At 50.3% G+C, this 23,229-nt stretch overlaps 1 protein-coding gene across 1 annotated transcript in view; it reads right to left on the reverse strand.

Annotated features, from left to right (window-relative positions):
• HPCAL1 (hippocalcin like 1) overlaps positions 1-22,230 on the reverse strand; it is a 117,648-nt gene extending 95,418 nt beyond the window's left edge. The window contains exon 1 of the mRNA XM_027556093.1: positions 21,941-22,230. The gene's annotated coding sequence lies outside the window, so the exon portion shown is untranslated. The remainder of the gene's footprint in view (positions 1-21,940) is intronic.
• Positions 22,231-23,229: the final 999 nt, after the last annotated feature.

Raw genomic sequence — 23,229 nt, forward strand, 5'->3', positions numbered from 1 at the left:
CCCCAAAAAGTGGGAAAAAGCCCAATGTGATCTCATTCAACAAGGACCCGGATCGCAGCCCCAATTTAGCTGGGAGAGTGGGACTGCAGGGCAGGGACAGTGAGTCAGGTGGCTGGTACTTGAGCCGCCATTCCTGGGCTCCTCCAGCCAGGAGAGCTGATGCTTAACACACACCTGCAGTTCCGACTCATGACTTCCTAAAACCATGCATGGTGAGAAAGCTTCTCTTCTCTCCAGCAAAAGTTGGCAATTTGATCTCTAGTTCCTCTTCCTTTTCTAAACCCAGCTTGGACATCTGGAAGATCTTAGTTCACATAATGCTGAAGCCTACCATTCAAGATTTTCAGCATGACCTTACTAGCATGGGAGATGAGTGCAATTATCCGATGGTTAGGACATTCTTGCTTCCCTAGTAGTTCAGAGGTTAAAGTGTCTGCCTGCGATGTGGGAGACCTGGGTTTGATCCCTGGGTTGGGAAGATCCCCTGGAGAAGGAAATGGCAACCCACTCCAGTATTCTTGCCTAGAGAATCCCATGGACAGAGGAGCCTGGTGGGCTATAGTCCATGGGGTCGCAAAGAGTAGGACATGACTGAGTGACTTCACTTTCTTTCACTTTCTTTTCTTGGGAATTGGGTTGAGGATTGACCTTTTCCAGTCCTGTGGCCATTGCCGGGTCTTCAAGATTTGCTGACACAATGAATGCAAAACCTTGATGGCATCCTCCTTTAGGGATTTGAATAGTTCTGCTGGAATTTCGGGAACTTCCCTGGTGGCTCACATCCATTAGCTTTATTAACAGCAGTGCTTCTTAAGGCCTTCTTGACTTCCCAAAGCTTCTCTGCAGGACACACCAAAAGAAACACTATGGCAGCTCTGGGCCCAGTGCTGGCGACTGAGGTCTGGTCAGCCTGATGCTGGCACGGGAGGCCCGCTGGGACCCACTCTGAGCAGTCCAGTTCAGAAACAGGTGCAGGGAAAGCTCAAGAACCCTGGGTTCCTGGAGGCCCCACGGAGACAGCCCAACCCGGCCCAGCACCCCGGAGCTCACACCCATCCTGATCTGGCCTCCTGGAGCCAGAGAACTTGGACAAGCCTCCCTCTGAATCCCCGTGTCCTCATCTGTAAAACAGAGGTGGCCCCAGAGAAAACTCCCTGAGAAATGTGATTATGGCAGCCAATGGGTTAAAAGCACTGAGTTCAACCCAACAACTCCCCACCCTCCATACACACACACACACACACACACACACACACACACACACACACACACACAGAGAACAAACACCCGGGCAGTTATTCACCATGATGATAAAGAATCCTATTTTCACCAAAGGTCAGTTAGACAGGTGAGGAAGGAACAGGAAACGTCTCTTCACCCTCCCCTGCCTCTCTGGGAGCCTGGACCTGAATACCAGACCACTGGAGCCGGAGTGCTGTTGTCGTGGCAACCAAAGTCTTAACAACTTTGGCATTTCCACAACCTGTGATTGATCCAACTCTCAAAATTAACATTGTACAATGAAACGGCATTTGCATTTAATTTATTTTAATTGGCTTTTACATAACTAAACATCTTGGTTTCCACCCTTAATAACAACAGGGTGAGTGAGTTCTGAATAGTGGGACCCTTTAAACAGCAAGATGAAGGCAAATAATTTAAAATCTTTGTGTTTGGAAAAATATTGCACTGATTTGCTAGAAGCACCTTTTTGCTTAATTTTCCTCTTTTTTTCTGAGAGGACAACAGGACCTTCTGCATCTTGAAATTCATCAACTGAAATTCAAACTGTTTCTGCATCACATTTAAAAATTAATGATTAGAATGCTTTTGGTGCATTAGTGCAAGGTGTGGGAAGCAGCAACAACAGAAATGTATGTGAGTTCCATGGGACAGAATCTTTCTTTTCCCGCATTGATGTACCCCTCGTGCCTAGTAGAGTCCCCAGCACAAAGTAGGCCTGAGATAACCATTTGTTGAATGAATGTGTACGTGTTCAGTTCCTCAGTGGTGTCTGACTTTTTGCGACCCCATGGACTATAGCCCACCAGGTTCCTCTATCCTTGGGATTTTCCAGACAAGAATACTGGAATGGGTTGCCATTTCCTCCTCCTCCTTCCTGACCCAGGGATCAAACCCGCATCTTCTGTATTGCAGGTGGAATCTTTACCACTTGAGCTATCTGGGAAGTGAAGACCAACTCTCACTACCGAGATGAAGTGTGTATAGCACTCAGCTCGGTGCCAGGTACTTGAGCTTTTAGTAATACTATTTTCATTATTAATATAAGTGAGCTGAGGCTGCTGCCCCACAGGCACTGCTGGGCCTAAAGATACAGGCGCAGGTGGGAGAGTAGGGACCTCACCTGGGGACCAACACCTGGAACTGCCTCAGGCGCCCACCACCTGCAACAAGTCCAGCTGCAGATCCACCTACCAGAAGGGCTGCTTAAAGGCCTGATGCAAAGCCCAGCATAGACGAGACTGTCTAGTATGCTTAGTCATGTACAACTCTTTTCAACCCCATGGATTCTAGCCCACCAGGCTCCTCAGTCCATGGGGATTCTCCAGGCAAGAGTACTAAAGTGGGTTGCCATGCCCTCCTCCAGGGGATCTTCCCAACCCAGGGATCAAACCCAGGTCTCCCGCATCTCCTGGTGGCTCATTACTGTCTGCGCCACCAGGAAAGCCCAGACTCTCTAGACCAAGTGTGTTTGATCTCTGTTCTCTGGGGAATTCTGCCTACTGGGAAGAAAGATGTGTTGTTGTTGTTTTTTAAACTGTTGTCCTCCCGCCTCCCCCAGAGATGCTCTGACACAGACAAAAGAGTCAGGTGCACAGGGAAAGGGATCAACTGACATGAAAAGCCCTGCTTGATTCTTGAAGGATGTCTGTGTGCCTCCTGGGGGAGGGAGCAGTCAGGGATTCCCAGCAGAGGGAACGGCAGGTGCAAAGGCCCAGAGGAGTGAATGGTGACAAGGACCTGCCGGTCAGTGGAGTTCAAGACCTCACGTGGGGGATGAAAGGTTGGTCAAGAGGCCAGGCAGGGTCGAGGGTCACAAGGAGGGCCTCTCAGGCCATGCTTAGCATTTGAACTTTGCAAGCAAGGATTTGAGAGCATGGAGCAGCGCAGAGAAGGCTTGTGCTGGGCTGGAGCTGGGGGTGGGCAGGTCTGGTGGGGTGTGGGGAGAGGCTGGGTCAGGAGAGCCGCCAGAAACTGACCATCACACGTGCAGGTGGTGAGTGCAGCACAGACGATGAAGCTGGAGAGACTGGGATGCACCTGGGGCATCTTGATGACTAACTTAGAGACCAGCTTGAAAGGATGGAGGGAAAGGGAAGCTGAGAAGGGGGTAAAACGTCTCCCAGCCCTCCCCCACCACTTCCACGTATCTGAGAAGCAGGGGTCTATCTGGGGGCTTGGGAATAGTAGACTCTGTTTTGGACATCCTATCAAAACAACCTAAAACCCAACAAACTGTGGCTTAAACAAGAAAGGCTTTTCTTTGTGTCCAGGGCGTGGGCAGCAGTTCAAAAAGGCCATCAAGGACCGAGAGTCTTCTTCTGCTCCACCATCCTTAGCACGTGGATTTCAGCCTCGTGATCACAGGATGGCTGCCCTATTTCCACAAATTACATCTGCTTTCCAGGCAGGAAGATGAATGGGCCAAAAGCTTCCTGTCTTGGGACTCTGGCTGTTTATTCAGGAAGGGAGCGGGGATAGGAGCGCAAGCCAATGGCCTTGAACTCATCTAACTGGCCAAAACTCCTGGGGTTCTCCTGGCTGGAAGGTGGCGCCTTTCGTTGTCCAGTCTCTGAGCACAGGGGCCCTCATATTTGCTATTCGCTGTGCCTGCTCAGCTTCCACGTGACCAGCTCCCTCATTTTTTCCAGTCTTTGCTCAAATGTCACCTTCTCATTAGGCTTTCTCTGATCACTCTACTTAAAATTTCATTTCTCACCATCCCTCATAAATACCTCTGGCCCTTCACTAAACTTATTTTTTCCACACCTCCTTTTTCTTCTTTTTGGCTGTATCATATGGCTTAGGATGTTAGTTCCCCTTGGGATCGAACCTGGGTCCTCAGCAGTAAAAGCCCAGAGTCCTAACCACTGGACCGCCAAGGAATTCTCCCTTTGTTCCCCCTCACATCTTCTATTATCACTATATTATACTAAATTACCATATTTTATTATGTATACACTATACTATACTCTGGGCTTACCAGGTGGTGCTAGTGGTAAAGAACTCACCTGCCAACGCAAGAGACATAAGAGACGTGGGTTTGATTCCTGGGAAGATCCCCTGGAGGAGGAAATGTCAACCCGCTCCAGTATTCTTGCCTGGAGAATCCCATGGACAGAGGAACCTGGTGGGCTACAGTTCATAGGGTTGCAAAGAGTTGGACGTGACTGAAGCAACCTAGCATCCATATTATATCATATACTACAGTATTACAGTATTATGCTACATATTGAAAGTTTACATATAAAGTTTACATATAAAGTAAACTTTAGTTTACTGCTTCTTGTGTTCAGCTAGAAACATAAGCCCTGAGAGTGCAGGATTTCCACTGGATATTCTCTAGTGCAGAGTCTGGCACACAATGGGAGCTATGTGAATGAATGAATGAATGAGGGTTGGCTCATGAGAGAGCACCTTTCCCAACCTAGGCATTCTCCCCAAGCCCAGTCTCTGCTTAAAGGGAGACTACTCACTACATGGTTCCTGCCCTTAGGAGCCCCGGGCCGGGAGGTGACTGGCCAGGACCAGAGCTTTGCATATGGCATGGCCGTGTGAGCCGGAGCAGCCGTGCTCCAGGAAGAGCAGACGCCTGAGCAGGCCCAGGGGACTTCTTGGAGGAGGCAACCCCTGAGCAAGGCTAGGAGTTGTGAAGGCAATCTGGGAGGGTACAGGGGCAAGCAGAAGGGTGTAGCAAATGCTCCTGTCCTCAAATGGTCGAGAATCATAACCCCAAACCCCAGCACCAGCTCCCTTAGCAAGGAGGCCAGATATGAAGAAAGTCCCTTTCAAAAAGAAGAATAAAGAAAAACGTCCCTGAGAGTTTTCTACCAAGTCCCCATCCCACCCCTCAGTCACTGACAAAGGTGTACCACACAGCTGGCTGTAATCCAGGAGCGGGTTTAAGGGGAGCTGCTTGCTCAATATATGATCTGACCTGAGCCAAGCTGACTGCCCATATTTCAATAAATGTCTTTAATCTGAGCAGTAAGTTCCCAGGCTGCCCAGCACACAAACAGCCAGTCACTCCCCTGCCCAGCAGGGGACAGGAGCAAAGACGGAGCAGATCCAATGTTCCAGAAGGACGGAGGAGCAGATACAGATTTCCACGTCCTTTGTGAAGCTTGGACAGAACATTCCCCAGCTCTCTTCTATGGACTAACATCTTGCAGGTGGAAAATGAAAACCACAGGTTAATCCCAGATAAGAAAAAGGAAAAGGACAGAAGACTGGGAATTCAAATTCCACAGAGGGAGCCAGAAAGACCCTGCTTTTTTAGGCAATCATGTGTCAAGGGCAGCAGGATGTGAATAAAAAGGTTGGTAATGATGATGATGGTGATGGTGGTGATGGTGATGGTGGTGATGGTGGTGGTGATGGTGGTGGTGATGGTGGTGATGGTGGTAATGATGGTGATGGTGGTGATGGTGATGGTGGTGATGGTGGTGGTGATGGTGGTGATGATGGTGATGGTGGTAATGGTGATGATGATGGTGATGGTGGTGATGGTGACGGTGGTGGTGATGGTGACGGTGGTGATGGTGATGATGATGGTGGTGATGGTGATGGTGGTAATGGTGATGATGGTGGTAATGGTGATGATGATGGTGGTAATGGTGATGATGATGGTGATGGTGATGGTGGTGATGGTGATGATGATGGTGATGATGATGGTGATGGTGGTGATGGTGATGGTGGTAATGGTGATGATGATGGTGATGTGATGGTGATGGTGGTGATGGTGATGATGATGGTGATGGTGGTGATGGTGATGATGATGGTGGTAATGGTGATGATGATGGTGATGGTGATTGTAATGGTGGTGATGGTGGTGATGGTGATGATGATGGTGATGGTGGTGATGGTGATGGTGGTAATGGTGATGGTCCTTACATTTATACAGCAATTTGGAGTTTATAAGAAATGTAATGGCTATTTTTACAACAATCCTAAGAGGGACGTTCTATACTTCCCATTTCACAGATGAGGCAACAGATGTTCCAGGGCAGTGCCTGGCAGACCCAAGGGGGACCTGCATGAAGAAGGTGAGGGTGGGTGGTGTTTGAGCCTCAGGGAGGAGAACAGGATTGAGACAGAGTGATAGAGGTGCCTTTTTCTCCTTTGAAAAGAATGACTCTGTTCCCTGTCCATTAGATGGGAAGGAAGTCAAGGCAGGATCAGGAAGAGACATCTCCAGTTCTGTTCAAATTGGAGCTCAACTAGTCAGGATGTCCCTAAGCCCAGGGCACGTGGGGCCTGTTTCCCTGTTCAGATCACAGCATCCTCTGAGGCTATGAGACCGAGATCTCTGTTCAAATCCACAGGGTGGAGTCTGCCACTTTCTCAACCTCACCGACACCCAACAGAGCCACCAACTCTGTTCCATGACCAGGGGCAGCCTCTTCAGACTGTGACAATCCCACTCAAGGTCCCAACCAGTTAAGGAGCTTGTACAAAACGGGCTGTCCAGCGGTGGGGCTGCAGGAGGCCTGTGCTCATTACCAACCCGCAAAAGGGAAGGATATGAGAGGATGTGCCTTCTGCTGAGGAAGTGACTGCACAGAAGCACAGGGTGGGAGAAAGAGGCTGGGACGCCCACCATGGGCCTCTAGTTGCTGATGCTGGGACAGGGGGCGGGGTGCTCTGTTTCTGTGAGATCAGAGGATGCTGAAGCCGAATGGGATGCAGCAAGGAAGGAAACTGCCAGGTTTTTGACAAGACCCAGGGGGTACAAGGAGCTTTCTACACTGTTAACCATCAAGCGGTTGCCTTTAGAAACTGTTAGATGGAGAGAGACCCAAGAATAGGCATGAATAGAATTTTTTCATGTATAAAGTTATGATAAGCAGACTGATAAAGCACTGTTGCACATTCTGGAAGATGCTCATGAATAAAAACAGCTCAAACAAGTCAGCAGCTATGTCATCCCTCCAACAAGGCCCAGCCCCCTCGCCCTGTGGGACAGTGAGCGGGGTTCAAGGCCCCTGGTTTGGCAGTGGCTGACAATATAAACCAGGGCAGCTCAGACCAGGGCCCCCCTTGGCTTCCGGTTGCCTTGGGTCACAACCTTAATATAAGCTGCACAAGGGCAGGCCCACCACCATCTTGCTCATCAGTGTATCCCCCAGCTTGGCTTATGACACAGAATTATCAAACTAATTTGTTCAACTGTCTGGGGCAATCACATTCACACAGAAGAGAGCATTCTTAGTTTTATTAAAAGATTTTTTTTCCAGTTGCTGTTTCAGGATGGGTGTTCCTTCAATGCATTTTAAGCATTTTGATAGGAAAAGTAGGGTTATACAGCATTATAAATTAAGCAAACAGAACGAAGGGCAAAATCATGTCAGAAATCCCCTTGTAAGTCAATAAAACATTGGACCTTTGTTTAGAAAAATTTAATTCACAAAAACAATTTCAGGAATATCACAGAAAGTGAGGTTTATTCCTTCTCCAGGACAAATGAGATACCCAGGAAACCAGTGGGACACACCCGTCTCCATGGTAACCTACCTGTCTCCAGTGACAGGAGGGCTTCCTTCCTGCTGCCCTGTGGAATGACACAATAACCTAACAACTGGCTTTCAAAAATAACAATTTCGGAACACAGGAGCCAGACTAATTTTTAAAAAATATGATTTCCTCATGGTGAGCATTCTGAAGTAATTAACCAGATGTGCATGTAATTTTGCTGGCAATTATATTTTTTCTCAAGATCATAAATATGGACGCTAGATTATCCAAGAAACTATAAGCTGGCACTAAGCAAGTAGCAGAGGCAGCCTCTGATTTCTCACATTTTATAGCAATATTATTTGCCTAGAGAGACAGCCCAGCCCCAAGCATCCCTCCCCTTCATTCACTCTGAAATTAATCTTTCATATTAGCCAATTTCTCTGATGGCTGGCTTCGCCTTCATAACTTTCCACTGCTGACTCAATATCCTGGACTCAGACAGATTAAACCCCTGAAAAATGATGGGAATAACAGCCTAAGAAGCCTTTTGGAGGGACACCACTGAAAGTCAGGCATGGCCCTCAGAAGTACTGAGATGGCCCTGCTCACCAGCCCATAAATAAAGACAGTCAATCCAATGTGAGCCCAAGGTCAAGTCAAGTCAACCCAACATCAACCCAAGTCCAAGGCTGAAGCAGCAAAGGCATGGGGCAGGGGGAAGGACTATCCCTGGGAGTCCTTCAATTCACAGCTGAAGACCAGCAGTTCCACTCTGGGGGAGTCAGGAAGGAAGAGCCAGGATGGGGTACCAAAAGTGTTATTTTCAAAAACAGGAGCTGAAAAACATCAGCCTGAGAGACAAATAGTAAAGGAGATTATTCCTGGAAGAAGGCCACTGCATGAGCACTCGGTGATGAGAACAGAGAAGGAAAAGCGGGGGCAGGTAGGTCCGAGGACATCAAACCACCTCACTAAAACCTTGTTAAAACACCTAGCATCAACACAGCAGGACGCTCGAAGCCTCCGTCCAGGTCAAGACACAAAGTGAACACCCAGATTCAAGCAGCACCTGCTGATTATATACAAACTCTACCCCTGCCATGTTGAAATGGTGAATTCCTTGGGAGACTTGGAACGATTTTTTTTTTTTTTTTGGAACGATTTTTTTATATCCAAGTTAATAGAGTTACTCAGTATTGAATTTAGATGAGATTAACAAATTCTAATAATGTAGTATGATAAATTTCCATTAATTCAAATCATCACAAGTATGGAATTTATGGGTTCCAGCTAGTCTGACTATAAAAAGAAACTTTGCTAAGTAAATTAAGAGGATAAACAAGATTATCAGAGGAATGCCTTCTTGAGGCTCCTTTTTAAAACCTTTTTTTTTTTTTTCCCCAATTGCAAAACAAATATAGGCCCATGAGTGAAAATTTAGAATGTACAGCAACACACACACACACAAAAGAGAAACTCATGATCCCACGGAGCTTCCCAGGTGGCTCAGTGGTAAAGAACCTGCCTGCCAATGCAGGGGACATGGGTTCCATCCCTGGGTGGGGAAGAGCCCCTGGAGGAGGAAGTGGCCTCCAGTATTCTTGCCTGGGAAGTCCAATGGACAGAAGAACCTGGCAGGCTACAGTCCATGGGTCACAAAGAGCTGGACATGACTGAGCGACTGAGCACACACGCACACACAATCCTGCCAGACTCGACTGCTGTTAACAGTTCAGCATATTTCCTTCCCTTCTATTTTCTCTGATCTTTTTTTCCCTCCTAAACATAATGGGAATGAAGTTGTCTGCACAGTTCTACATCTTGCTTTCCAGCCCCGTATTTAGACGACACATTTAAATTGCTTGTTTTCAACCCCTTTAGCAAACACCTACTAGCTTACTATCAGAAATGTGTTCATTTCAAAGTATTCTCTGTAACTCATTAAAAAGACCAATTTGAGGTGAAAGCCAGTCAGGAATTTACACCAGTACATACACTCTCATCTGAAAATAATACAGTCACTTGTCTTGTACAATACTCCCTACTTCTGACTTCTCTCTGGTTTACAGTTAGTCAAAACATGAAGCTCAGTTCACCAGTTTCTTAGATCATGAGTGGCATGACCTCCCAGGAAAAAATAGAAGTGCCCCATTACACCCAGGAGGGCAACATCTACATCCTCTAACTGGCTTTTCTTGCCAGCATGTCCTCTTAGAGGAATTGTAAACAGTTTCCAAGAAAGGCGCAGATCTAGAGCCTAAGATCTCAGCTCAATTACCAACCTTCTTCCGTGCTCCCACAGCAAATACCCCGCTAAAATCAGGCTCCTCCTTGGTACCGGGAGTCCTTGTCTTCTTAATCTCAGTTTCCTTAAGACATGGCACCATCCCGGGCACAGGAAGTTATAAAAAGGCCTTGAATGGATGGATGGATGAAATACAGAGAAGTCCTCTCCCTAACCCCAGTACATTCTGCCCGACCCCTTCCTTCTAGTTTGCGCTCCACAAATGGGTTCTTCAGTATTCTCAGTCTCTCTGAATGGTAATACCAGCTCCTCACATAGCAATTGCATCTGTTTCCTAAGAGGTTTGTATTTGTTTGTTTGTTTGGAGGGGCTGACTCTTCCTTGTAGTGTGTGGGCCTCTCTAGTCGGGCGTATGTCCTGAGACATGTGGGATCTTAGTTCCCTGATCAGAGATCGAACAATATCCCCTGCAGTGGAAGTGCAGAGTCTTAACCACTTGACCGTCAGGGAAGTCCCTCATGTTTACATTTTTAAGCATTTTTCCTGGTTTGTAGAGTGGGCAGAGAATTTAGAGGCTATCTAGCCCCAAGCTGCTTTGACAAATGAGGAAACTGAGATCTGGAGAGGAAAAACCGCTCACACCAAGTGAAAGCCAGACAATAACAGGATGACGGGGGGATGGGGTTCTCTCCACCAGCCCACGAAGCTGCAACGCCTTTCAGACCACTGTCCTGCAGTTCCCATGAACGTGTAAAACACTCGCCACCAGCGACCGCACAGAAAGCAGCATTAGTGCACTGAACCGTCCAATCACACATTCAGGCCTGCCCAGCAGGCCCCTTAGCCAAGGTGCTAAGTTTTAAATAATTCAATTCACCCACCACCCTACAGTTGAGAGAAGAGGATGGTTCAGCCACACATCTGGACATCCACTGTGTCCCAGGCTCAGTGCCAGGAATGGGGGCACCACGGAGAAGAAACCCACAGGTCCCAGCCTGCAAAAAGGCCCACTGCCCTGAGAGAGGCAGACAGCTGGGTACTCAATCTGCGAGGTTAGGCTCCGGAGACGCTCATCAGCAAAGGACCTGGAGAACATACCTGGAAGCCTGAGCGGACTGTCCTCCCAGGAGGGGCAAGGGTGACACTGGCTCCCCACTGGGCCTAAAAGAATGAGGGGTGAATCCGCCAGGGCCCTCCAGCTAGACAGACAAGCATACATCTTATATCTTGTGCACGCACACACATACACTAGTTCCACTTATCAGAGAGGGATACATTCCAAGACCCCCAGTGGATGCCTAAAACTGCAGTCAGTACTGAACCTTATATATGCTATTTTTTTTTCCTATACAAATACCCCTATGATAAAGCTTAATTTATAAATTAGGCACAGTAAGAGATAAACAACAATAACTAATATTAAAATAGAACAATTATAACAATTCACTGGAATAAAAGTTATGTAATACGATCTCTCTTTCTCTGTCAAAATATTGTCTTATACTGTACTCATCCTTCCTGTGATGACATGCGATGATAAAATGCCTCCACGAGATAAAGTGACTGAATGACACAGGCATTGAGATGTTACGTTAAGCTTCTACTGACCTGATGCTGTGTCAGGAGGAGGGCCATCTGCTTTGGGTGGTCCTGGATCACTGAGCCAGGGGGACAGGGTGGGACAGTGTGAGATTTCATTATGCCACTTAGAATACCACGAAATGCAAAACTGGGGAATTGTGCCTTTCTAGAATTTTCCATTTAACATTTCTGGGCCTCGGTTGAGCATGGGTAATTGAAACCGTGGAAAGTGAAACCCCAGATGAGGGGAGACTACTCTCTAAACATGTATAGATTGGTTCATTATAGAAATTGGCTTACACGGTTTGAGGCCAAGAAGTCCTAGACTTTGCCATGCACAAGCCGGAGAATCAAGAAAGTCAGCAGTTCAAGTTCAAAGGCCCAAGAACCAGGAACACTGAAGTCCAAGGACAGGAGAAGACAGACATGCTAGCTCAAGAGAAGAGCCAATTCCTCCTTCCTCCATCTTTCTGTTCTACTCAAGCCCTCAGTGGATTAGCTGACGCCTCCCCACATTGCTGAGGACCATCTTCCTTACTCCATCTACTGAATAAAATGCTAATTTCTTTCAGAGACACCCTCACAGACATACCCATACATAATGTTTTACCAGCTACCTGGGCATCTCTTAGCCTTGTCACATAAAATTTAAAAATAAAATTTAATCTGACACATAAAATTAATCATCACAGATGAGATCTTTCTAAGCATCATCCCGATTAGTTATTCTCTGAGGCCATTTTCAGAGTAACATTCCATCATCCACCCATTCGGGGGCTCTGTGCCTACCATCCTGTCGTAACTCTCTTCATTAACCCCCTAATAGGAGGGGGCATCCCCCAAAGAACAGCAAATATAGCAGAAACGGGCTAGGAGCTGCAGCAGCCAAACGCTGGGAAGCAATGCTGAGACTGAGTAATGATGACGCTTATAGTGATGCTAGTAATCACGATGGTGATGGTGATGATGAGGATAAGGATGATGTGGTTGAACTAGAGAGCCAGCAACTGGCCCAGGACAACACACGGGGGAAGGAGCTATGAGTGGGGGGAACACAGTGAGACCTTGACCCTGCTTGAGTGTCCCGGGTCCAGAGAACCTGGAATCCTTTACCTGTGCTACACCTTCCCCTCCCCTACTCACACCAACCATGCTGAAACAATTCCCAAATGCCTAAGTTTTCACTTTACAGCTAGCTCTGAGAACTATCAGCCAGGCCATATTGTTTTTAGGTCAGGTAATAGTGAATCCCCTAGAACATATGCTAATAAAAAGCCGCAATCCTTTATCCTATCTTTAGAGAGAAAGAAGAGGAAAACGCAATCCCCAGAGAATAAGAAAGCCTACGTTTGGCCAGCAAGAGAGCGGGGGCCTCAGCATCTGTCCCAGGCCTGCCTGTGCCTTTACTTACCGGGAGGAAGAAAGACCCCCAAATGAGCCGGAGCAGCCACTACGCCCCCCACCCCTGGACGCTGTGCCAGGCTGCCCAGGCTGCGTCACCAGTGGTGGCACTAGCCCCGGTCACTGAAGGATCTTTAATAAAGCCTGGCTCCTGCCGCCGCCCCACGCTCTGGGGAGGGCGGGGAGGGACAGAGAGGGCGAGCCTACCACCAGTCCTGTCCCCCCTCCCCTCAGGGGACACCACCCCCCGCCCCCCAACGACTCAGCCACGCCGGTAAATACAGAAAATTGCACGACGTTGTCACAATCATCTTGAAACCCAGGCGATTGATTCGGAGAGGTTCTCAATTCTCTAGAAACCCAGGCAATTGATTCGGAGAGGTTCTCACTTCCCTCCAAAAGTAGATTACAGAAGCAGAGAGGACAGAGAGGATGGGAGTGACAGGGAAGGGTGGGGAGCTGCCATTAATTCTGTTTTCTGGAAAAGTCCTGTTAAAGCACAGGAAGGAAGCTGAGACCTGAGCATTTTGCTGATGGAGGGAAAATGGCGCTTGTGATCCATACCTGCGGCTGCTCGGAACCTCAGTCCTGCCCACATTGCCAGCGGTCCCCTTTAGCCCATCGGCACCCACTTGTCCAAACTAATAAATGCTTTCCAAGCGCCCCAGGGGGAAAAGAATTGGGAGGGCGGGTGTGTCTCTTAATGGTTGCGGAAGAACCCGCAGCCCTCCAAGTTCAGGGTCACCGTGGCTGCATCAGGGACCCTGAGAGACTCTACAGAAGATGCAAGCTGGGACAATCCAATGTGGCAGCTCCCCAAACGCCAAATAATGATACCCCTCCCACCCCGCGCACCGAGCTCCCTTCCACACACATTCACAGGCTCTCACATCACGTGCCTGGTGACCTCAGTCTGGGTCAAAATGTGCCTAATGAAACCAAATTTGGACAGAAATCCTCAGTGCCAAGGAAGAACTACAGCCTCCTCCATTTCTGCAGACAGGTGACCAGCCCAACGGGTCTTCTATATCCAGGCTTCATGAGATTGTCTGATGGGGGGCCTAGAACCCCTTCTTGTTCCTGAGTAAGTTCAGGCTCAGAAAGCCTCACTTGGCCAATAAACCACAGAGTAGACATGGACCAGAACCCCCATCCCTGGTCTTTCCACCTGACCCCACCCCTGGTCTTTCCCCTGGTATATTGCTGCAACAACCCCGATCTCTTAGGAAGAAGCAAGACACCGCCACTGTCCACTGTGAAAGCTCTCTGAATCAGTGGGGGAGCAAGACCACTTGTGACCTGGGGGTCTACACACCAGGCCCACGTGGACCCATACACACTGGGTACATAATTTCTGTGTCTCGGGCTGCACACTTGTAAAATGAAGTTTCCTTCTTCCGCTCCTTTCCTCAGAGAACAAAAATGATGCAAGAAGAAACTTCTGAAACCCACAAGGCATGAAAACGCAAGTATTCCCTCCCTTCCCCAGGGCCTCCCTCCATCTACAGACCAAGAGATCTCTCTGCATGTCTCACACTTACACTGAGTCACTCCTACATGGTCAGCTGTGAGCCAGGTAGGAAGGAGTTTACATTGCTTGAGAGGCAATGGCAGGAAAAACTGCAGGGCAGCCCCTAACTAGCAAATATGCATGGAAAACAAAGTAATTCTTGGTTCCTCTATTTTCTGATTTGGGCATTCTCCCTCCACGTTTTCATTTCAAAAAATGAGTTTGATCCCACTTGCCTCACACGTACCTGCTGAAGTAATCCAGTGCAGCAGGGCCTCACAGCACAATGACACACACTGTATTTTTTAAAAAAATATTTACTTATTATTGGCTGCACTGGGTCTTCATTGCTGTGCACAGTGTGAGAAGCTGGCCTTTCTGTAGTTGTGGAGAGTGGAGGCTACTCTAGTGCCGGTGCGCAGGCTTCTCACTGCAATGGCTTCTCTTCCAGCACGGCGCAGGCTCTAGGGCACACGGGCTTCAGCAGTTGCAGCACACTGGCTCAGTACTTGTGGCTGGTGGCCTTAGTGGCCCGGTGCAGGGGTGATCTTCCCAGACCAGGGATCAAATCAGTGTCCTCTGCATTGGAGGGCAGATTCGTAACCACTGGACAACCAGGGAAGGCCACCCTGTACTTTAAATTCCAATACCTTGCTGGATACTCAGGAGTTCACACAAGAAACTTAAGGGAGGCAACTTCATTCAGGCCAGTCAACATGCTCTGGGCCTTCCAGGTGCCCGGTGCTGTGCCAGGTGGTAGACAAGGGGCCAATGAGACCTGAGGCTCCTTCCAAGAGCTTGCCAACCCCCAGGGAGAGAGCACTGGCTCCTTCAGAAGCCAATTCTAATTGGAAGACTCCAAGAAGGCCTCCAGGAAGAGGCCCTCAAGCCAAATCTACAAAGCAGGGAAGAAAAGGCAAATCAAGAGACAGAAAGCCAGAGGGTGATTGCCCGGGGCCAGGGGTGGGAACAGGGAGTGACAGCTTATGGGCATGAGGGAGCCTTCCAGGTAAGGGAAACATTCTAAAACTGGGTTGTGTTGTACAACTCTGTAAGTTTACTTAAAAGTATCAAATAATACACGATTTTTGGCTGTGCAGTGAGGCTTGTGGGTTCTTTAGTTCCCCAACCAGGGAGCATATCCTTGCCCTTGGCAGTGAAAGCATGGAGTCCTAACCACTGGACCACCGGGGAAGTCCCATCAAACAATACACTTTAAATGGGTACACTTACCCCAATGTTCATCGCAGCACTGTTTATAATAGCCAGGACATGGAAGCAACCTAGATGTCCATCAGCAGATGAATGGATAAGAAAGCTATGGTACATGTACACAATGGAGTATTACTCAGCCATTAAAAAGAATACATTTGAATCAGTTCTAATGAGGTGGATGAAACTGGAGCCTATTATACAGAGTGAAGTAAGCCAGAAGGAAAAACACCAATACAGTATACTAACGCATATATATGGAATTTAGACAGATGGTAACAATAACCCTGTATACGAGACAGCAAAAGAGACACTGATGTATAGAACAGTCTTATGGACTCTGTGGGAGAGGGAGAGGGTGGGAAGATTTGGAAGAATGGCATTCAAACATGTAAAATATCATGTATGAAACAAGTTGCCAGTCCAGGTTCGATGCACGATACTGGATGCTTGGGGCTAGTGCACTGGGACGACCCAGACGGATGGTATAGGGAGGGAGGAGGGAGGAGGGTTCAGGATGGGGAACACATGTATACCTGTGGCAGATTCATTTTGATATTTGGCAAAACTAATACAATTATGTAAAGTTTAAAAATAAAATTAAATTTAAAAAAATAAATGGGTACACTTTACAGTATGTAAATTATACCTCAATAAAGTTGTTAATTTAAAAAGTCTTTAAAGACTGAAGTAGGAATTTAGTGGATCAAGTCTGGGTGGGAGGAGAAGGAAGACACCGTGTCCACTGGCCTGCCTCACCCTCGGAGTCCCACTTCCAGCCTCCCCGGGTCCCCAGCTGCCTCCAGAAACATGTCATCCTGCAGCTCAAACAGTGCTTCTCCCCAGGCCTGGGGCCAAAGCAGGAGCTGCTCTCCAGGCACCTGTCAACTCCACCAGCTCATTGGATGGTCTCCCCACCCCACAACTGCAACCAAGCTCCCCGGACAGGGATGAAGCCCAGGCCCAGCTTTCAGAGTCAGGCTTGGAGCAAGGCTACAGAAGGTGTTTAGCAGTGGGCTTCTCTGGTGGCTCAATCTGTAAAGCGTCTGCCTACAATGCAGGAGACCCGAGTTCAATCCCTGGGTCAGGAAGAACCCCTGGAGAAGGAAATGGCAACCCACTCCAGTACTCTTGCCTGAAAAATTCCATGGATGGAGGAGCCTGGTGGGCTACAGTCCATGGGATTGCAAAGAGTCGGACACGATTGAACGACTTCACTTTCACTTTTCACTGAAGAAGAGAATGAACCTGGGGGGTGGTCGGGGTGGAAAGGGAGATGAAGAAATCGAAAAACTGACCTGAGGACAGCATGCCTGCAGCAAAGGAATACAAGCTGAGCTCCAGCCTGAGGGATGAGGCTTGGCTGGGTGTTGGGAAGTAGAGGCACGAGGGTGGGGAGAGGGGTGGGGCAACAGGGGGCTGACCCATTAGATGGGTGGAGAAAGAAGGGAGAAGGGGCCAGAAACTCAGGGTGGGGTGGGATGTGTGGAGGGACTCTAGGCTCTGCTGTGATGTGTGGTAGCACGGAACACTTCAAACCAGTCCATCCTAAAGGAAACCAACCCTAAATATTCACTGGAAGGACTGATGCTGAAGCTCCAATATTTTGGCCACCTGATGCAAAGAGCTGACTCATTGGTTAAGACTCTGATGCTGGGAAAGATCGAAGGCGGGAGGAGAAGGGGACAACAGAGGACGAGATGGTTGGATGGCAACAAATTCATGAACTTGGGCAAACTCCTGGAGATGGTGAGGGACAGGGAGGCCTGGTGTGCTGCAGTCCATGGGGTTGCAAAGAGTCGGACACGACTTGGTGACTGAACAATGAAGTGTGAAGCACACAACAGCACTGGGTCAGAGCAGTGGAGAGCTCACCGAGGTGACAGCAGGTGCCCGACCAAGGGGACACCTCCCTCGCTGAAGGGGACACACAGCAAGGGAAGACCAGCTAGGATCACAGGCTATTCCGGCAATCGGGGAAGACCTCCCTGAGCGGAACGACACATCCCCCAAAACTTTCTTCCTGTGTCCAGGATCATGGCGGCTTTATCCAAGGAGTAAGAGTTGAACGATCCTGAGTGTTTCTTAGCCAAGGGTCAGAAACCTGTCACTAGCTCCTCAAAGAAGACTCCTCATCTAATGAGGCAGGCCCACCCCAGTCTCCTGGCTTCCTGTCAACTTGGGTTGTACCTGAAACTAGAAAAAGAAACAAATACCCAGGAAACACAGCAGCTGGATTAGCAAGTGGGGGTGGGGGTGAGGGGTGCACTGGGTTTATGAAGGAATATAAGTACCTGACAAGTGAAAGTCGCTCAGTCGTGTCCCACTAGAGTGGGAAAAAAATAAAAGAATACTGGAGTGGGTAGCCTAATCTTTCTCCAGGGAATCTTCCCGACCTAGGAATCGAACCAGGGCCTCCTGCATTGCAGGCAGATTCTTTACCAGCTGAGCTACCAGGGAAGCCCCTCTGAAGGAAAATGAAAAGGTAAAAAGAAAGCATCCTGGCTACCCCAATGCAGCAGGGGAGGGAGCCTGAGGCCTTTCAGAAAGTGTCTTTACTTAGTCACGTGTCACGAACACCAAGATGTGAAGCTTTGCCTCTGAAATTCAATTTGACTTGAAATGACACAGCCAAGGTGAGGCTCTCTGAAAGGATTCACTGTGCTTTTCAGATGATTTTTAAAAAAATTCTTTAGACTTGCACCTTGCTCAGTGCCTAATACACGTTCCACCTGTCAAACTGTATGGATTACCTGAAGTTACATGAAATCCACACTAGTAGATTCCAACGCATTTTTTTCCCTTCTTTTTGGTGGAAAGTGATTTGAAAGAGTTTTTTCCCATGTGGCAAGAGGCACCAAAAAACCCTAAGTCTGCTCTGCTGTCTCCATACACGATTACCCTCCATCATCCTGATTGGAAACTGAGCCCAAAGGGAAGAGGATAAGACCCACACGAGATGCACAGATCTGCAGCCTTGCGGGTGGGCATGAAAACATATAAGGAACCCGAAGAGACTACAGGAGAATGGTGAGTCCCAGAGTAGAGTGTGATTAAGCCTCCAAGGGCTCTCTTTCCCCAGCACAATGACATCAGAGGCTGACAAACTAGCAAAACACACATAATCCCCCGTCAAGTCTGAGCTGGCAACTCATAAACTGGAAGCATCAACCTGCAACAAACAAGCACAGTTTAGGTCTTGCTGGAACACTAAATTCTCATACAAACCCAATCCTCAACCTAGATAAAATGTCAGCTGCAGACAGGCTTACTCTCCAGTGCCAAATAAACTCTGGGGCTCCTCATTAATTTAGTATCCTGGATTATCAGACCGTGGCACTTCACCACTTTCAAAGGGGCAAGGCAAGGTCTTATCGTAAGTTTGGGGGAAGGTCTGTTGGAGGAAGGGGAAGACGGACTACTCGGATGCACAAATACTCACCATGGTATTTCATGTTAATGTTGAAATTATGTGTGCGGAGCCCTGAGGGCAGGAATTGCAAGCCCTGGATGACAGCCCTACCTCTGCACCAGATGAAACTCCACAGAAGCTCCAGGTAGAAAGGGGGCTTGGTGAGCGCAAGGCCAGGGCTAGGGAGTGTGGGCCAACGAGACCCCACTCCTTGACCTTCTGTTTTTCTAATTCTGCACAGCCCTGCGGCCAGAAAGGGACTTTAGAAGAAATCCTAAAGGAATTTGTTCAAGCTTTTTGTCTTGGAGTCTTTCTCGAGAAGGGCTTGTTGAAAATGAGTGGGTCATTGGCTAGTGTTGGGGCAAATCTCTGTTCTCCTGTGCATCTGACTCCCAAAGCAAGGTCTCCCAAATTATTATCACACATTGACGTATGCGTCCCAGCTTACAAAAATCGGAACACAAATGGAGCAGGCAAGGCGAGAACATGGCACCACATCGATGGCAAGCGAGAGGCAGAGTCCCTGGCCCTTTCTTCCAACACATTATCCAATAAAACCTCAAGAGCTCAGTAATTACAGGCACTTTCAAAAGTGAAACAGAAAAAGATCTAAGTCCATGACACTGGTTTCCTTAAGACAAAGAGCTGGTTTTAACTCAGCGGGAGGGGGAAATCCCAGCTTTTGGTCTGTCTTCTGAGCAGACAAAGTCAGACTGATTTTTTTTTTTTAATATTATTGTTGAAATCTGATTATGAGGATGAGAATAGGATTCAGATCAAGAGCCCTCTTCTCCTCTAGGATATAAAATCTTTTTATGGAAACACGAAAAGCAGGTTGCATTCTTAGTGTGCTCCTAACACGAACTGAGGATGACAAATTAGCTTATTATTCGGTTCCCCTGGCCTGCAATCACTGTGGATATCTCAGGGCTTGGGTCCCAGCGGAAGGCAGACCAAAGAAACTGAGCCAGAGGTTTCTGCTCCTGTGTCATAGAAGCCTGCGGAAGCTTCCTTGAGAACACCAGCCGAGAGCATTGAACACTTGGAAAGGCACCCGGACGCAAGCGCAGCCCCTGCCCACTCCATGCCAGCGTTTCATTTTGAGAACCACATGTACCATGAGGTCAGCTGCTCCTTTGCTGAAAGTTGTTTTTTGGTTTTGTGTTTCTTTTTTTTTCCCCCGTCTGAGAAGGGTCCTGAAAGGAAGAAACCAGAGATGAAGGGGAGGAATCCCAGGCTATGGCAGAAGGCAGGCGGCTGAGCAGCCCTGGCCAGCTCGCCCTGCTGGATCTGAGCAAGCGCTCTGGTGTGGCTGGCCGGACTCCGCCTGAAAGCAATGCTGGTTAGAGCTGCGTGCACAGTCACTGCAGTTCAACGAGCAGCAGGTTTGACACTAAACATTAAAAATTAAGGCGTGGGACTTGGAGAAAAGAGTCCCACGCAGACCCTCAGCTTCCTGCACAAGGCTGATCAGAGGGAAAAGGGATATTGGGGCGGGGCGGGGGGGGAGCGGGGTGCAGAACGTAGAGCGTTCGATGCCAGCGCCCAAGGCAGGACTCGCCATCCTGACAATCATGCTCCTCTAGGGGGTAATGGATGTTGGCGGGGAGGAAAAGGGGGCAGCCTTCCCGTGACCAGGCCTGGTCAGGGATGCCCCGGGAGCCCGAGATGCGTCTCTGCGGGGAGTGCCACTTTCTCACCGCTGGGCTCCCAGATGGCAGATCCGCAGGCCCCCAGGGAGTAGGCACTTGTTGAACAAAAGGGCTCCTGACTCCCGCAGCCTCTGCTTTCGGCCAGGAGAGGGACCCCCGCTCGGGCGCGCCAGGCTTAGCGGCTGGAGAAGGGCGAGCGCCCGGCGCTGCGCGCTCCTGCACCTTCCAGGCGGCGGCGGCCAGGAGCCGCGGCGGGGAGACGGCGCCGCCGGCCGCCTAAACTTTCTCGGGTCTCCGAGCTTCGTGGTTAAGTTAGGGCGGCGGGAGAAGCACATGACACACGGGGCGGGGCATGGGGTTGGGGGTGGAACAGGAGCGTCTCCCACGATAAAGGGGGAAAGAAAGGATTTTTTTAAAGTGAGACGCTAATCCAGTTAACATAACACCTACTGTGTGCCCGGCACTCGGCCGAACGAGAGCGAGCTTCGATGTTTCTCATTTTATCCATCACGACAGACCCCGAGGAAGGGGGGAACTGTCCCCATTTGATAAGAAAACCGCGATCCGGGATGGTGGCGTATCGGGCACAGGTGGCGCGGGCGCTAGTCCCTGCGATGCCCCGGCTCCTAACTCCGCCGCAGGGCTCTGCCCGCCGCCCCTCCGCCTGGGAAGGGGCGAGCAGATGGCCGCTGCGCCGGCCCCCTCCCCTGGCCAGAGCGCACAGGCGACTCAAGTGGGCGGCGCGGACTTGTCCCCGGGTGGGGGTCGCCCGGCTGTCCCCAAAGCCCGGGCTAGCCACCCTCCACCCCCGGCCTCGGATCCCTGCTCTGTCTATAGCTCCGCACTGCGCCGGCCGGCCGGGACCCGCGCGGCTCTGCGCTCGGGTCTGGTCCGCCCACGCCCACCTTGCCCATCCGCACCCCGACACGCACAGCCGCTCACACACGATAAACACTCCGCGCACTGGTCCCCACCAGCAACTGCGCCCCGACACGATTCCACAAACGCAACCCCAGAATGTGCCGATTCCAGCTGCACACACGGATGCCCCACGAGGACACGCCATTCCAGGGACACACCGCCGTACTCAGTCAACCACAACTCCACAGCGCAGAGAAACACAATCACCCCGGCACACGCGCACACAAGCACACACACGCACACACACACGCAGAGAGCCCGACCGCAGCACACGCCCCGCACCACCCGCAGCCCAACCCCTTTCCTACCTGCTCCGTCGCAGGACGCGATCTGCCGAGCTCCCCGAGCCCAAGTTCCGCGCCGCCGGCGCTGGGGGCGGGCACGGGCCGCTGCGAGGGACTGGCGCGCCGAGGCCGGGGAAGGGGTGCCTATGAGCGCGGGCCTCCGTGCGCCCGCAGCCGCCGCGCTGGCCCTGCGCTCATCGCCTCGCGGAAAGACAAAAGGAAGCCGGCAGAGAGGGAGGGAGCGAGGTGGAGGCGCCCGCGCGTCCGCAGAGCCGCCAGTCCGCCGCCTGCAGTCGCCGCGGCCCGCCCGCCAGCCCCGGGAAGGAAGGGGACGCGAAGGCGGGGCCCGGAGGCGGGGCACGAGCTCAAGTTTCCTGCGGACCCGCCCCCGCTCGACCACGCCCTCCATTTAGCCCCGCCCACCAACCCACGGCGATCCCGCCCCCGGCTCTAACCCCGCCCCCTTCTGGCCCTGCAGCGCCCCGCCTCCGCCCTCTCCACGCCGGCCCCTTGCTGCCTTGACCTGGTCGCAGCCCGGCGTGGATCTCGAGGCAGGGGGCGGAACCAAGCGCCAGCTCCGCCTTCCTAACCTTTGGCCCCTGGCCTGAGAGTGTGGGAGAGGCCTGTGGGGCGGTGCCCGGGAGAGGACCGCCCCGCGTCCTCCGGGGTTCTCTGCCAGGAAGTGTGGCCCCGGTGGCCCAGGACGGGGAAGAAGCCTCTCAAGTCGCCCCAGGCCGCCGGCTAGGCCCCTTCTGGTACTACCCCCCTGCCCGTCCCGAAAGCAGATGGCACCAGCCTTCCCGCGCCTGGTTCAGGGAAGGAGCCCGGGGCCTGGCTGAGGGAGGCCTGGGTTCCAGTTCTGGTCGCCTTTGCTGACTGTAGGCCGTTTGGACAGGTCCATGGACTCCTTCGGGCTTCCCTGGTGGCTCAACTGGTAAAAGAATCCGCCTGCAATGCGGGAGACCTGGATTCGATCCCTGGGTTGGGAAGATCCCCTGGAGAAGGGAAAGACCGTTACCCACTCCAATATTCTTGGACTTCCCTTGTGGCTCAGCTGGTAATACACCTGCAATGCGGGAGACCTGGGTTCGATCGCTGGATTGGGAAGATCCCCTGGAGAAGGGAATGGCAATCCACTCCAGTATTCTGGTCTGGAGAATTCCATGGACTATACAGCCCATGGGGTCACAAAGGGTTGGACACGACTGAACGACTTTCACTTATTTCACTTAGTATAACATCCTGAGGTTCATCCACGTTGGAGCATGTGACATGATTTCCATCCATATTAAAGCTGAATACTATTCCATTAT

This window comes from Bos indicus x Bos taurus, chromosome 11 (genome assembly GCF_003369695.1).
Source record: "Bos indicus x Bos taurus breed Angus x Brahman F1 hybrid chromosome 11, Bos_hybrid_MaternalHap_v2.0, whole genome shotgun sequence".
Taxonomy (NCBI): domain Eukaryota; kingdom Metazoa; phylum Chordata; class Mammalia; order Artiodactyla; family Bovidae; genus Bos; species Bos indicus x Bos taurus.